Raw genomic sequence first — 16,124 nt, 5'->3', positions numbered from 1 at the left:
AGTCTTCCCCTACACAAAATTGTTAATGTTATTGATTCTCCCTCCTGTGTTTATTTGTAGTCCTGCAGTAACCTTACCCCTCATCCTACCCCTAATGCAACCTTGTCTCAAGGTAGCAGCAAATGATAACAATTTAAGAACTGGTCTCACCCCTCATATCACATCTGAAGATATGGATTTAACCACTGGAGTCATAGGGATTACTTTAATGTGGCCTTTATGTCCCTTTGAAGCTTTGACATGTTGGCACCTATTCACTTGCATTGTGAGGACCTACTGAGCTGAGATATTCTTCTAAAAATCTTTGTTAGTGTTCAGCAGATAAAGAAAGACCTACAAATCTGGGATTTTCATTTTTGGTTGAACTATCCCTTAAGGGCTAATAGGGCAAGAAAATGCAGGGTCCATTGTTTGCATTTATGCACAGGCTTACTTGTTTCTCCCCCGGCAGCATTCGCAGGAAAAGCACATGCAAAAGCATTCAGCTGGAGACATTATAAAAATATGGAGATGGTGCACAAAAGGGTGGTTGCTAGGACGTTGCTAGGGTGTATTGATTAGCAGACCTCTCCTCATCAAGCTGCATGATTTCAGGTTGCAGTCATAATCTTAGCACAAACTGTGCAGGACAAGTCCCGATCCAAAGTTGTATTCTTAAACACTTTAACAGATATTATTTAAAAAGTCTTTCATCTTCCCAAAATGTATAGTAGTGCCTGTGGTGTAGTTTATTAAATTGAATTTGTTGTGTTTGTGTGAGTGCTGGAAAAGAACACAGTACTGTCCTTCAGGAGACCTCTTTGATCTTACCCACTTATAATGAGAAGCAAAGACCAAAGGCTGGTGCTTTATAATTAAAGTGCATTGGATTATCTGTTTCTGAGGCACAGAACACATCACAGGAAAGTTCTGTCAAATATTAAATGGAGCGATCCAAGAACACTCCACTTCAAATGATTGGTCACTGGCCTGAAACTAAAGGGGTTAATCCAAATCCTCACTAAGTTTAACTGGTATCTATGTCCTGCAAGGAAATGTAAGTGGAATGAAAGTCAGGAGGCTTTGAGTAGAAGGCTGGCTTTATGTTCAGATAGTTGTCATGCGTGTGTCTCATTCTTCTTTCTATAGGGCATTAAGCAACTTAATATGGACATTGTAGCCTTGTTAAGCCACGCGTTCGATCATCAGCATAATGTCTGGTTCCCTTTGCGGGTTATTATCAATTAAGACAAGAAAAGTTTGTTTGAAGACCACGAGACCCCAAATCCACATCTAGTCCTCCATTTAGGATATGGCTGTACCACCTCAATGGGCATACTATCTGAGACTATGGACATTATATGTATATTATGTTGAATAGTTTGCACAGAATCAATGAAAGCAGTAGGGTAGCCCTTCTCTGCTTTGTACATTTAAGGGATACAGTTATCAGGTATACATCAATAAAACTGGTTGTCTGATTGTCAAATTCAATTAGATGTGCATTACTGTGAGTAGGACCGCAATGATCAGTCTGCCTCTGGCATAATACCTTAACTCCCACAATGCCCTGAAAAAGCCTTGTTCGTTACACACACACACACACTCTCTCTCTCTCTCCCCTCTCTTTCTTCTCTGTGTCTGGCCTAGATTCATTTGGCTTGCAGAAAGGAAGAGGAGAGGAAGGGAATGCTGTAGGTGTTTGGACTACCCTCTCTCCCATTGCCCTCCCCCTGCTCCTCAGGGAATGAAGCCCCATCTGCTGCTCAGTGTGTCTTGTGAGGAAACAGGAGAAAGGAGGCTGTTTCAGGGCTCTTTGGGGCCGCGATGGAAGTCTCCACTTAAGCAGACAGGAGATGGAACCTTTCCCTAGTTTGTTATAATTTCAGTTCCTATACTTGACTTATCAGGCTTGGGAGACAAATAGTAAGAAAACCCCTTTGCTTCACTTTCTCTCGCTTTGCAATCCACACATACCTTCACCCCTCACATTCTTAGCTAGAATGGTTTAGTGGACAGTGAGGTCTGCAGAATGTAAATGTGGACACATAATAATTTGTTCTGTCAATGTATTGTTTTAATGTACTGCAAGCATGATAGACACTGTTGCTCCTAACACCATTATAACTAATAATAAGAGGAAAATGTGGGCAAGTCTGTCAAAGCTTTTGCTGTTCCTGGCAGTGTATCGCCTCTGCTGCTGTGCATATCTTTCTGAAAGATTACAACAAAGAGTAGATGAAGTTTATTTTTAAGAAGGTCCCTGATCATTTCAGTCTGATTGTAACAGATCAGCGGGACATTTAAGCATGGATTGTTTTATAAATCTGTAAAATAAAATGCAGACATTGTAAAGAGGCTGTTATTAATGGACTGGGTAGTTAAAAAGTTATTGCATTCAACAGCAAAATTGCAGCCTCTGTGTATGAGCATCTAATCGCTGTCACACATGTTTCATGTGAAGAGGGCATTTAAATATTAGTATCAGGAGCAAAAAATGACCATTGAAATTTTATTGGGTTAACCACTGAAAGTGGAAAATGGTCCAAAAAAAAAAAATAAAAAATCCTTTACTAACATTACAAGTGGACCTGAGGGGGAAAAATGAATATAAAATGTTTCATGACAATTTATTTAGGTTCTCTATCAGAAGTGTTTTTAGAGAATGGTGGAAATTCAGCATTCAGACTAAAAATATAAATACTTTTACTTGTGGTGAGAAAAATGGTCTGAGAATATTTTAAAAGTGACACTGGACGTGGTGTGTATAATCCAAAACTTTTTTGATTAACCCTTGGGTGGTCTTAATGATCAAGTTCCTACTTTGAACCTGCTGGGTCAAATTGACCCATTTCTTGAGTTTCAAAAGCATGTAATGAAGGATTTGTTTGTTCTATCTCTCTACATTTGGTCTTAAATCATTCCTCTAGGCAGAAGCAAACAATAGGAAAAATATTTTTTTCTCCATAACCATTATTGCAACGTGAATGAATGAGGAGTTTGAGTGTATATTTTTACTTTTCTACTATGTTACAGTTTTCTCGTAAGCTTTTACGTATATGATCCGGGTGAAATTGTTATTTATTAGGTACTTTTTGTAGCTTTGTTTATAAATATAAAGCAGGGGTCAGCAACCTATCACACGCATGCCAGCATTGGCACACGGAGGGGTAATCACTAGCACGCCAGCAACGGCGAGAGAGGAGTAGAGGATTTTATTTATATAAATTCTGCATCTGTATTCCAGTCTACACCTTGATGTAATCCTTTCTCATGATCACGCAGTGTGTTATCATGAGCGTAATGGGAGGCTAAACGAAAAGTTAAAATGTAACGAGACTGCAGTATACTCAACAGACTCATGCAGCGCGTGCAAACCATTTGCGCATCACAAGCCGGCAGCGCTTCACTTTCGGTTAATTATGTGAGTAATTACGCCCGCATTGCTTCGGTCAAGCTGCGTGGATGATTTCAGTCTTTCTTTTTGCTTTCAGAACACCACTATTAATCCTTTAGATTTCCAACCCAGCATACATACAGGTACACCCTGTTTAAACCATGGTCACGCTCAAAATTACATTAAATGATAAAGAGAAAATACATAAATCCACATCGTGGTGTTCAAAATCTGAGTCTTTTCAAAATGTAAATTAAACCTGGAAATATTGGAAAGACTAGAAAGTTTTAGGATTTTGTAGGTGCGATAACCGAAAAGGGCTAAATAGTTGATCGGCTTGTGATGCATGAATGGCTTGTATGCTTAGCGTGAATCTCATCACACCTTAATAGTGTTTGTCTCCCATTCAGCTGATGAAAACACACTGCGGGATCATGAGGAAGGATTACATCAAGATGTAGATTGGAATGCAGGTGCGAAAAACTTCATATAAATAAAATAGCCTGCTCCTCTCTTGCTGTTGCTTGCATGCTAGTGATTTCCCCTTTGCTGACTTTGAAAAATGTTTGACATAACATAAGAAATATTTAAGATTACACACAATTCCAAGCAAATTTGTGACTTTAACTGTGTTAATTCATTTTGTACAAAAGGACAGGATTTCTTTCAAGACACTTTGTGAAAATACACATGCAGGGTCATGATTATATAATAATCATCATGTTTTGCACAAAATTCTCACTCAAACTGTTATGCTGATAATATAATTTGTAATGAAAAATAAACGATAAATTAGAAAAATGCAAAACAGAAACATTTTCACAAGTTGACTCAAACCAGGAAAGTAAAAAATGGCACTCCATGTCAAAAAGGTTGCTGACCCCTGAATTATACAGTATGAAATTTAACAAAATTACATTGCCAGGTTCAGATCACCTCTGTGGATGATGTCATGAAGTTTCAGAAAGAAAACTTAAAGTTAAGTTGATGTAAATCAGTGTTAATTCTTTAAACGGGTCAAATTGACCCGTATGTCCATCCAAGGGTTAAAGCTTATTATGAGAAAAACAAACTGAAGGTCAACTTACTCTCTATACAAAACGTTATGCTATATCACATTTAGATCAGAATAATCATGGGCAATAAGATTTTTAATGAGTGTAACTATTGACCTCCAGCCTGTCCAGAGTTGCTGCCCCTCACGCGATAGTGATGTTTCAGACAACTGTCTTGGCAATGACTTTGACATTTCTAATTCTGTGCTCTTGGTGATCCAAAGGGCCATGGCTTTGACCAGACATCATTAATCTTTCACAGGGGGGGCTATTTATGGGTCGTATTTAAAAAAAATTATGTGTATTTGATTGGCCAGTTGGTCAGGATGATGATGACGAGATATGCTGTTCATCTCTGCTGTGTAGGGAAGGATGCTGCCCAGTGAGCACTGCTGTAGTATACTGTCAATGATGTGACACTCTTTGTGTGTGTGTGTTCAAATTACATTAAAAAATTATTTCATACATATTGTACAATGACACACTTTTTCTGTGATTAACATGTTTTCACTTTCTGAATTAAAATATTTTTTATATATTTTTTTTGTGGGGATTAAATAAAAAAAATTATAGGTTGTGTGTGTGTGTGTATATATATATATATATATATATATATATATATATATATATATATATATATATATATATATAATATATAATGTGATTCTGTCAAAGTCAGTGTGGATAAGAAAACCATTGCCAACAAAAAATTACACCACAGAGAGGACCCCTGTAGACCCAAATGACTGCATGTCAAGGTCAGTTATTGACCTTTTGATGACATGGCAAGGTTAGTTCACGTTGTCAAAAAATCTAATGTTACAATCCCAAGAAAACATTGTGATATTCAAGATAAATACATGCTTAAACTCTTTTTGAAAATTATTTAGATGTGTTTTGTCACATGTATTCAAGGTGTAAGGGAAATATATTATCACCAGACAGACCTCCACACAGAATCTGCGCACACAGAAATCTCAGCAGTGTTCCAGAGAATTGGAACTTTGCTCCTTACATTTACTTTTATCCAAAGGGACTTACAAATGAGGAACGTGTCCTTTTGTGTTCAATATTATATATTTTGACTAATTTGATTATGCTTTCAGCAACTAATAAGAGTGAAAGTACTCTCTGATCCATTTAACACAATTTAACATTTAAATAGTTTAAATCTCTTTCCCTGAATTTGCAGATTTTTCCCCCAAAACAATTGCAGACAATGTGAAATAAAGTCAGCAAATTCTATCTGGGCCTGGTTATTAACATTTAAGTCATTAAATCAACTTTTAAAAACCAACATGAACACAAAGATTATATTTTGTATTTTTCTATTTTACTTTTATTTCTTTTTTTAAACAACAGATTTTTAAAAGATCTTTTTCCATTATCTCAGATATTATTTTGGTGTGTACATGTGTGTGTCATGGTGAAGCATCTTGTAACATGCCAACAATTTGTACTGAGTTAATGTTTTGCTCTATGTTCGTTTTTTAAGCGATCATCAGGTTCCACATACAGTAGATTTGAATACATTATGTTTTAAGTAGGTAAATTCAAATTTCTTAAAACTGCAACCACAGAAGCTTGTCAGTCTGGTCTAACTCTTGTCTAAGACTTTGTCCTGTTTAGACCAGAAACTAATTTGCACATGACGTGTGAGAATAAAGGAAAGACTAGTTCAGACTCTTTGCCTCACAACTCTGTCTGAAGTAGAAAAACCCTCTCATTAACCAAATAGGTGGGAGTGTTTTAAACACAAAATAGTTCTAAGACATTCCAGTTACCTGATGTAATGTCAGCCAGTTAGCACACACTATAATATATTACTCTAAGGGGTGAAAGAACTACATTTAGGTTTGAACCCCTTGTATTTGATTGCTCGATAAGGAGTTTTGGCTTATTCACAATATCAGGAAGAAAATTAATAAAAATGTTAAAATAAGTGTGTTGAGATGCAGTGCTGTCTAATTATTTCAACTTTAAACAAGCTCTGGAGATGCATTTTAAATGCGTCTTGAACATCTAGCTAAAGTATGCTGGGATGATAGCTGTCACGACGTCCAAGAGGTTGTGGTCAGTTCTTGTGACTTTATCCATAGACTTGGGGGACATTGAATGGGGACCAACATATCACACTCAAAAAAAGGATTTTTGTTGCTTGTTCAGTGTACTTAATTAAAATGAACTAAAGCAATACAGTTCTTTACCATTTTGTTACAACTTGATTTTATTTTGTTATATCTATTTCAATGTGTAAAATGGAAGTTTACTTAATCCGTTTAAATTGGGACTACATTTATACTTTTTGTGGTATTTATGTAATATTGATGAAACTGGGCAGGGTATTTCCATTTCCTAGCATGCTTTGGGGACTGGATAGGGAGCACAAGTTTTGAAATTAATGGTTATTTATGCATATTAAAACAAGATGAGAACAGAAGGAGATTTGTTCATGTTTAATGCTGTTGTATTGGTATTTAAAAAGAGTGTCTTTTATGCTGGAGTTTTGGAGGTTACCATTGTGGTAAAGCAGGGTGCTTGTGTTTAGTTTGAGGATGGACTTTTCTTTTAAGCGTTGTTATTTTTTAGTGAGCCGTAGCTCTATAAGCAGTTGCTATAAAATTGATACTGCAACTGTTTTACAGTCCATACACTTGCTTACCTTTCCGGCAAATACTAATGATTAATTAAAAAACGTTAAAAAAACAGCATAAAAAACATAATTCAATAAACCCCAGTAAACCTAATAAAGTGGAGTTAAAACTGCTATAGTACTAAAGGTGCACTCAGTAACTTTTTTGTTGATGCCATCTTGGTCTTACACTGACACCTACACTCTTAAAAATACAGGTTATTGAATAGTTCTTTGTCAGGGTGTATGGTTCCATGAAGAACCTTTAACATCTGTGGAAACTTCCCATTCCACAAAAGGTTCTTCGTAGTGCCAAAAGGTTTTTTAGACCATAAAAAGGATCTTCACACTAATCTCATATAATGTGAATATTTTTTTGAAACTGGTAGAAAGTTAGTTCACTGCAAATTAATGGTGTTCTTTCAATGAGATGTCTTTGATGAACATTCTTATAATGTTATCAACATTATTCATTAGTGAAACATTATTTAAATATTGCTACATTATATACTACTATATATATATGTTCTTGATTTATCAGTTTTTAACAATTTGTGTTTCTGTTGAATAAATGAACGACACAATTTTAATGCACTGAGATTTATAATATATTTTATTGGTTAGAATATTTTTTAAACGCTTTAATCGTATTTCTTCCAGTCTGACCAAAGTGCCCCTGCTCCAGTACTGCAGACGGATCATGTTCCACTCAAGCACTGGTTCAAAAACTTCACGAAACAGAAGCTGCACTTACTTCTCAGCTTCATGCTAAAAGGCAGTTTCTTGCACCATTTTCCAGCAGTGGTGCTCCCCAACTGCAGAATCTACAGCCCCGCGGCTAAAGAAAACCTATTTTCCCTGAGTTGTGAATGTCTGTTTGCAATCTAAATTGAATGTTGGTGACATAAAAAGACTTTATTCTGAAAAAATGTCAAGTACGTCTTTCAAACGAGTTTGACAACAACACAACAACATCCAGCACGTGTATTCCGATTCACAAACAAGTGCCTCTATGAACCGATTCTCTTTAGTGAATCATAAAAGATGCATCCAGTGTAGTCGAAAATTACTTATGAAGTGGTTCTTTTAATAACTAGTTTAAAAAGACTCACAAACTGACAGACTCCTTTTCCTTATGCCAAGCCGTATTTAAAGATACATATTTGCAACAAGATGTTTATTGTAATATTATTTTATGAAAAAGCAATAATCCAAGTATTGGCAAGAAACATGTAAACGGGATTGAAGAGTTTTGCAATAATCAGAGTAATAGTGTGTATTTACTGTCTTTTATTTTAAACAGAAATACTTGGTTTCACTGGATTAGACATTTATAAATTTGTTTATAAAACATTTCTTAACTAATTTAAGGAAAATACATTATTAAGACAATATGAAAGGTATTGCCCTTTGTCTGCATTGTTCCTTACAATCAAATCAATCTAATATATTTACAGCTCACATGAACAAATGTATCTGGACTATTTTGAGGACAAAAGCAACAATAATCTTCCATTCATCCATATGCTGATGGGGAGCACACTTGATTTTTGGTGACAGGAAGTGCTCACAACTTTTGAAGACCAATGTGAAGAGCATGGCCTGTTATATTTCTGTGAAGCTGACTCACTCTCTGTCTTCAAAAAATTACTTAACACGCATCTTTTCCATGAGCACTGATGCTAGTGGAACTTTGTAGTATGGCACTTTTCATACCACTGTCTCCTTAAGATGATTCACTTAGGTTTTCCTCTTTTGTAAGTTGCTTAAAAGCGTCTGCCAAATGAATAAATGTAAAATGTAAATGTAATATTTATGTAGAGAACAGTTAGTATTCTTTGCTATTTGCTTTACTATTGCCTTGCAGAATGAAAGGTGGTTTTTGAAACCCCTGATCTAAAAACATAAATTGGCATCCCTGTCTATGTCTCACACTACAGTGGAAGAGAGCAAATTCAGTGCCAAGCAAAAAGATAGCTAACATTTTGATTTATGGAAAAACTTGTTGGCTCAAAACTATTAAAATGGCTGAAAGCACGAGTGAGTATTAACAAATCAAAGAACAGATCATATTTTGTCTGTGGTGATTGACCTGATATTGTTATTTATTCTGATTTACAAGGCAACGGGTAACGTAATTTTATAACATATGTGTTTTAGAAGTTTAACATGTTAGCATAGGATGACATGAATATATTTAAGAAATTCACAACTTTCTGCTTTTATTTTTTTCAGCCGTGGCAGCACAGAACATGTTATGTCAATGAACTCTCCAGTACCGCTGAAAGGTACCCTCAATTTCAGATGAGTGCGGACCCACAGCTGAAGCCTTCTACTAAAAAAATGCAAAACTCATTAATTCAAGCCCCATGCACCACCTCAGCCAGATTGTTATACCTTTACAAAAACACCACTGATGTATTTGTAGATTTCCTTTTCCTAAATTAATTTCTGCTTCATTCTTAGTTACTTTTCCCAGGCTGAAAGAGAGGTACTCCTATCTTTACCACACTTTCCAGTATTCACAGATCGGCTGCAAGATTTCATAGCTGAATTAACTAATGAAGATGTGATTGTATTTCTGCAAGGTTTCAGACAGCGTTGATGGTGAAGTTGAGCACAGCATTGCCCAACACATTGGAAGCATTGGCAGGTAGAGTCAAGGAAACTCATTACATTTGTCAACATACAACAAAGTATGTTTTGTCAGTTCCCTTGTCACTGTTGACAGTCTTTGTATGTGGTCTTGGTTTTTAAAAGACACACTTACATTTTTAAGGTTTAAGACGTTTATTGACATGGTATTGTGTTACACCAGATAAAACAAGAAGATATTTTGCCTGAGTGTAAAAATGCTGACCTTTCATCCGTGTTATGATTGTACAATTAACATTCCTAACCATTGCATTGTAAAGAATAATTAGCACCCTCCCCCCCCAAAAAGTTTGACACTTCCATCCCCTTTGAAATTGTTTTACAAATCGACCACTGACGTTAGCCCTCTTTGGCTGATTGAAGACCAGACACGCTGCTGCGTTTTAGTGGTTCTGAATCTCCACTTTTCTCATGTTCATTTTTTTATTATCTTCTAGAGGAAATTAACAGCACCTCCTAGCTAGCATGACTAAAGACAAATGCATACTTTGCTTTTGCACGTTCTGGATAGGACATCGCCCGGCTGACTGCGTTGCCTTTGAGTATACTTTTCTGACCATAAACGAATAGGAACGCGTTCGACGCATGCGAACTATATCGGTTTTGTGACTTTTAGTTCAATCAATGGGCAGCGCATGCGCAGACGATACGCATAGACGACGGCTGTCGGCTGGTCAAGAAAATGTGGTTGGTACGCAAAATTTGCAATTCGCATACTATGCAGTGTAGTTCAGCAAGTATACTACACTGCAGATGGTCTAAAACGCAGCAGCGTGTCTGGTCTTCAATCAGCCAAAGAGGGCTCATGTCAGTGGTCGATTTGTAAAACAATTTCCAAGGGGATGGAAGTGTCAAACCTTTTTTTTTTTTGGGAGGGTGCTAATGCTTATGCGTAGGGATAATTCACAAATAATGCTGTCTGAGAAGAAATATTAGTATATTAGAAATGTTACCTTTGCGTTCAATCTGGTCTCATACATTTTATAAAAAAAAAATTTTATATACATGAAAAAATTTTTATACATGAGGATATAACAACTTAATCTTTAATTTTAAAAAACGTTTCAAACTAATTTTTCTAGGTTTCATTTAATATATATATATATATATATATATATATATATATATATATATATATATATATATAAACTAGTTATGGTTATATATATATATATAAACCATAACTACACTTTCTCAGGGTTACATGACCAGAACAAAATGTGCCGTTTAATAAATTAAATTGTTTTTTTAACTTAAGGTGTCCACTCTTATTTTTATAGTCAACATAAACAACAAATACATGTTGGTCACACCTCATGACTTACATTTTTTGGACAAAAGTATTTTTAAAAATTAATCATATTTTAAAACAATTGTTTCACAGCTTTTTTTAAAATAAAAGATTATTCTGCAGTAGTCGTGCTAACATTTATTATTTAAAAAATGTCAGCTTTTAAGGAGCCTTTTCTCTGTTTCTGGAGACCACATGACATTTTACTTTAAGCCCCAGAAAAAATATCAATATGACTTTGAATTAAAAAAATAAGCTCAAGAGGTTTTCAAGCAAATGTTTAGGATGAATTAAATTATGTATTTTTAGTTTAATAGATCTGGAAATGAGCGTACCGTCATTGACCCTTAAACATGGCCATAATATACACACCTCTTCTTTTATTGTAGTCTATTTTATGATTAATTTTGAGAATAAAATCCATGTTATGATCATGAAAGAAACAGACACATGCATTTGTTTCTACTTCAATAACCGAACTATAATAGAAGTTTGGCCTGTTTCTATTAAGGATGCTTAAACAGTGGTGCAAAAAGTTGTTCTACACACAAATGTTTAATGGGCGAAACCCTGAAAATTGTTTTAATTCAAAAATGTTCATGACCTTCAATTCCCTTCCATTTAAAGAAAGACAAAAGATTTCCAGCCTGGCTCACGTCACCCCACTCTTTCACTCGAATGGTTACCTTTTGTAAAATTGGTGGAACTTCAACCAATAGGGGATGCTGATTGGGAGCTAGTTCACTACAGATATGCGATCAGAGACATGAAGAAACAGCTCGAAATTCCTTTGTGGAATTTATGGTGGTGAAAATAAAGGGTCAGTGTTTCACTAGGGCTTTGTGCACATAGGTGAATATTTGTGTGTGGTCTGAAAAGGGGCATATCAATAAAACTAACTAACAATAATAAAACAACACAAGATTAGAATAAACTAAATTGATACACATGGCACATATAGCATGAGCACTTCCATAAACAATAATCAGCATTCACAGATAAATGCACAAACACAATCCAAATGCACAACTCATTTCCTCCTATAAAGCATCCTTTAACAAACTAATCTAACATGTCAAACATGATATCAATTCAGAACGCCCATACATCAGTTGATCATCAATATATTGAACAACAACAAAGAAACATGCACATAATGTCTATACTGGTATACCTAATTTCTTAACCAGCAGCTGAAATAAGCTTTTAAGTGTATAAATCCATTTACTTGGTTTATATGCATGCACACAAACACAATAAAGTGAAATAAAGAACCAAGTCTGTTTGGTTTGCACTCACTCCATTCTGAGCCATACTCTGCAAAAAACGGATTAATGCCACCTGCAGGAATTGGGTGGAGCTGAGCATCTTTTATCCTACAGCTCTAACAGCATGCTCAAACACTGGGTGACTGCCAGTACAAGCCTCTTATCAGTACAAGTCAATTCATTATTAGCCTTTTTAACAGCTGCCCCCAGATTTCTAATAATTCGGGAGGAAATCTGTACAACAAAAAAGGCCAAAGTCTGCAATTCAATCTGGTATGGCAGGTAACTGTATAATCTTTGCCACTGGTGATATATAGAACTTGTCTCTGACTTTCACTTCAACAGTCCTGATTCGATTCTCCATCCCAGGGAACACTGAGAGAGAGATCTGATCAATGGGTCATAGGGCTCTGGGAAATTGATGGTCAACAATCATAACTGTAGTTCCAAATTTGATGTCTGGTGACTCTAATTGCCATTTGCTGCGAGTCTGAAGACCAGGTAAGTAGAACTTGATGAATCGCCTCCAGAAGTGATCTGCAAAGATTTGGCTGTGACGCCAACGACGTTGACTTAGTAGTTCACTTTGAGGAAGGGATGAATCAGGCCGCCCCATAAGGAGTGAATTAGGGGTAATAGGATCCAGATCAGAAGCATTAGAGGATGTATACCTCAGGGATTTAGAATTGAGGATTCCTTCAATTTCAACAAGTAGAGTGTGGAGATTTTCTTGTATAGGCTGGGTTCCTCAAGTTACCTGTCAGGCATGCTTCAGGGATCGAATTTCTCTCAACATCCACCGAAATGTGGTGCATGAGATGGGTTGAAGTGAAATATGATCTGTTGGCTAGCGAGATGTTCCTGCAATTCTGGATCTCGCGCAGCAAAAGTCTGTTTCAATTCCTTCTCCCCTCCTTTTAAAATTGGTATCCTGATCCGACAAAACCTCAAATGGTTTTCCACATTGTTCTATAAAATGTCTGAGGGCCATAAGGAAGGAGTCTGTATACAGACTTGGTAGAAGGTCAATATACACAGCACAGGTAGTCATGCACTTGAACAAAATACCCCAGCAATTCTCACTTCTTCGACTGATTCTCACTACGTATGGCCCAAAGCAGTCAAAACCAGTTGAATAGATTGAGGGTTTGTAGAGTCGTAGTCTTGCTGGAGGCACATCTGCCATTTTAGGTACCTCTGGGTTCTTACGCAGTCTCTGACATACTGAACAGTCTTTGCACTGATAACGTTGTATTGCTTCCCTACCCTTGGAGTATCCAGTATTTCCTGCAGATTTCTGCTAGCACTCTCTCAGGTGCTGGGTGGAGCAATCTGGTGTCGTAATCCTTAATTAGAAGTGTAGTTACTGGATGGTAGGAATCAAGAAGTGCTCAATGCTAAGAATTTTTTCTACTGGCCCGATTGGGCCACTGCTTCAGATTTTCACTGGTTTCAATACAAAAACTATGACAAATAGCTGTTTTAACATCATGGCTTTAAAAAATATATATCCGAAGATAAATATTTTTTACATATCTTATGTTTTTAATGCAACGTCCCCCAGGGGCCTGGGTATCTCAGCGAGTACAGATGCTGACTTCCATCCCTGGAGGTCTCCTAAGCAACCAAATTGGCCTGGTTGCTAGGGAGGGGAGAGAATAACATGGGGTAACCTATATGGTGCTGGTCTTGTACTGATTGAGTACATGTTCTTTCATCCTTCCAAGGAAGTACCTCCAGTTGCCAGAGTCTTTCAACTTATTTATGCGGGAAAGCAGAGGGTGACAAGATTGTAGTGAACAGGCATTGTTGCTCTGTAAGGCTATGTTGCAGTCCTTGAACCAGTCTGTGCAAAGTCCATCCAAGGACAGGCCTAATCGCCACAGGACCTCCTAGTGGACCCAGGCGAACTGGCTCGATTGGGGTAATTAAGTGAAGGCATTCTGATCCAATGAGCAAAACTGGATGAGCTGCTTCAATTTCTTGGAGGGAAAGTCCCTTAAAGGGTAACTAAACCCTAAACCAACTTTTTTTAGTTAATGATCTGTAAGCATGGGGCTTTATTAGTACTGGTCATTGATTCAAGTAATTTTTTTGACATTTGTGTATAAAGTGTTTTAATTCTACAATATATGGTGTAAAAACGTCTGAGTGCTGTCCTCTTCAGGTTGAACGGTGGCTACTGCAGTTGAATTTTCCTATTGGCTGTTGCGGTACTTCGTGACGTAAGCGGTGACAGCTGACGTAAGCAGGTTCCAGCTCACCATGCCAGATTCATGTACATGTCGTCTTGCGACCATGTGAGGAATAATAATAACATAGAGTCTGACAGCAGCTGTCAATTGATCCGTCACTACGAGTCTCAGGTGCCCCCCCGCTCAGCCCCGCACTCGGTTCGTTCCCTCTATCCCCGCCAGGGTCTGCCCACTTTTCCAGCATTTTCAAATATTTCTAGTGGGTGGAGTCAGACTCTGAGCAGGTGTTTAGTTACCCTTTAAGGTGACGATACCTTTTCCGTAAAGCCTTTACAGGATGACAGAGTACTCCAAGCCCCGACTCTGATGCAGTGAAGTTTCCATTGATTGGATACGCCTTGTTTGGCTGGCAGGCTGGTGAAAGGTTGAAGGAAACAGCCACCCTATGCAGGACCTTTAACTCTTGTCTGACTGTGTATAGGGGAAGGTCCTCTGGCTTACCTTTCAGTCTCAGCTGATTAGCAGCATTGCACAGAAAGATGGTCCTTTTGGAGCCATCATCAAGAATGGCATAAGCATTCATGGATTGATCTCCATTTTTTTAGAATAACTTGGCCTATTTTCAAAAGTACCTATCGACTTCCTAGGGGCTTGTCAGTGAATAGTGTACATCATGAAGTACAAATAATTGATGAATATTACAAGCTTTGCAGCTGATCTTGAGATTGCATTCTTATGATCTATGTCCCCATCCACAGCATCAGCATCTGTTGTGATCCTTAATCCAATTCTCTTTCTGAGAATCTTCTTGCACTTCGATTTCATACTCTAACCAGTCGGAGAAGTCAAGGAGTTTAGGAACATTCAAGGGATAGATAAATCTTCTAAAACTGCTTTGCAGATCATGTGGCAATTTACTAAGAAGCCTTGACACATGAGATCCACATCTTAATTCCACTATACCAGGCTTACCTAGCTGTCTCAACATACCTACCAGGGATCTCACTCTTAATGGATACATTCTGAAGGTTTAAATACCTCCAGTGGTAATGTTTGGTCCATCCATTAATTCCACTATGCGCTGCAATGCTAATTGATGTGGCTGGCCATACTGTTGAGGGCATCCATGGTGCTGGTATAAGGATGACGTAAACTTCTGTATGATTCAGCAATTAGCTGCGCCTCTTCAAGCTTGAGATGTTCAAGCAGGATATGGAATTTAAAGCGTTCTGTAGAAAATGTTTTCTAAAGCAATCTTTAGCCGTGCAAACTCTCTGGGATTTGGATGAATCAGGTTGGGGATGGTAAGAGTAGGTCCATGATATACTCTTTCCTGTTCAGTGGATGGACTTGGTGAGTGGTGGTGCCTTCTACTTCTAGATGACATGTTGTGGCTTTGCTTGGAGGAAGGTTGCCGAGAAGGAGTTCGGATATGGCTTTTCACTACCATTTTGGCCTAATGACTTCCAACACTTCTCCCAGCTGTCGGTCTATCAATCAATGAGCTAGAAGTAACCCTTTGGTGTCTTCCTTGGAGGAAGGGCTTGGAGGACGTAGCTGGGATAAGGCACAGGTTTCTCATGCCATCATCAATAGAAGAAAAAAATACTTTCTTGACTGCCTGAACACTCTGAGCTCTCCAAACTTTCCGA

The sequence above is a fragment of the Xyrauchen texanus genome, chromosome 2 (genome assembly GCF_025860055.1).
Source record: "Xyrauchen texanus isolate HMW12.3.18 chromosome 2, RBS_HiC_50CHRs, whole genome shotgun sequence".
NCBI lineage: Eukaryota > Metazoa > Chordata > Actinopteri > Cypriniformes > Catostomidae > Xyrauchen > Xyrauchen texanus.
This window is presented reverse-complemented; position numbering follows the sequence as displayed.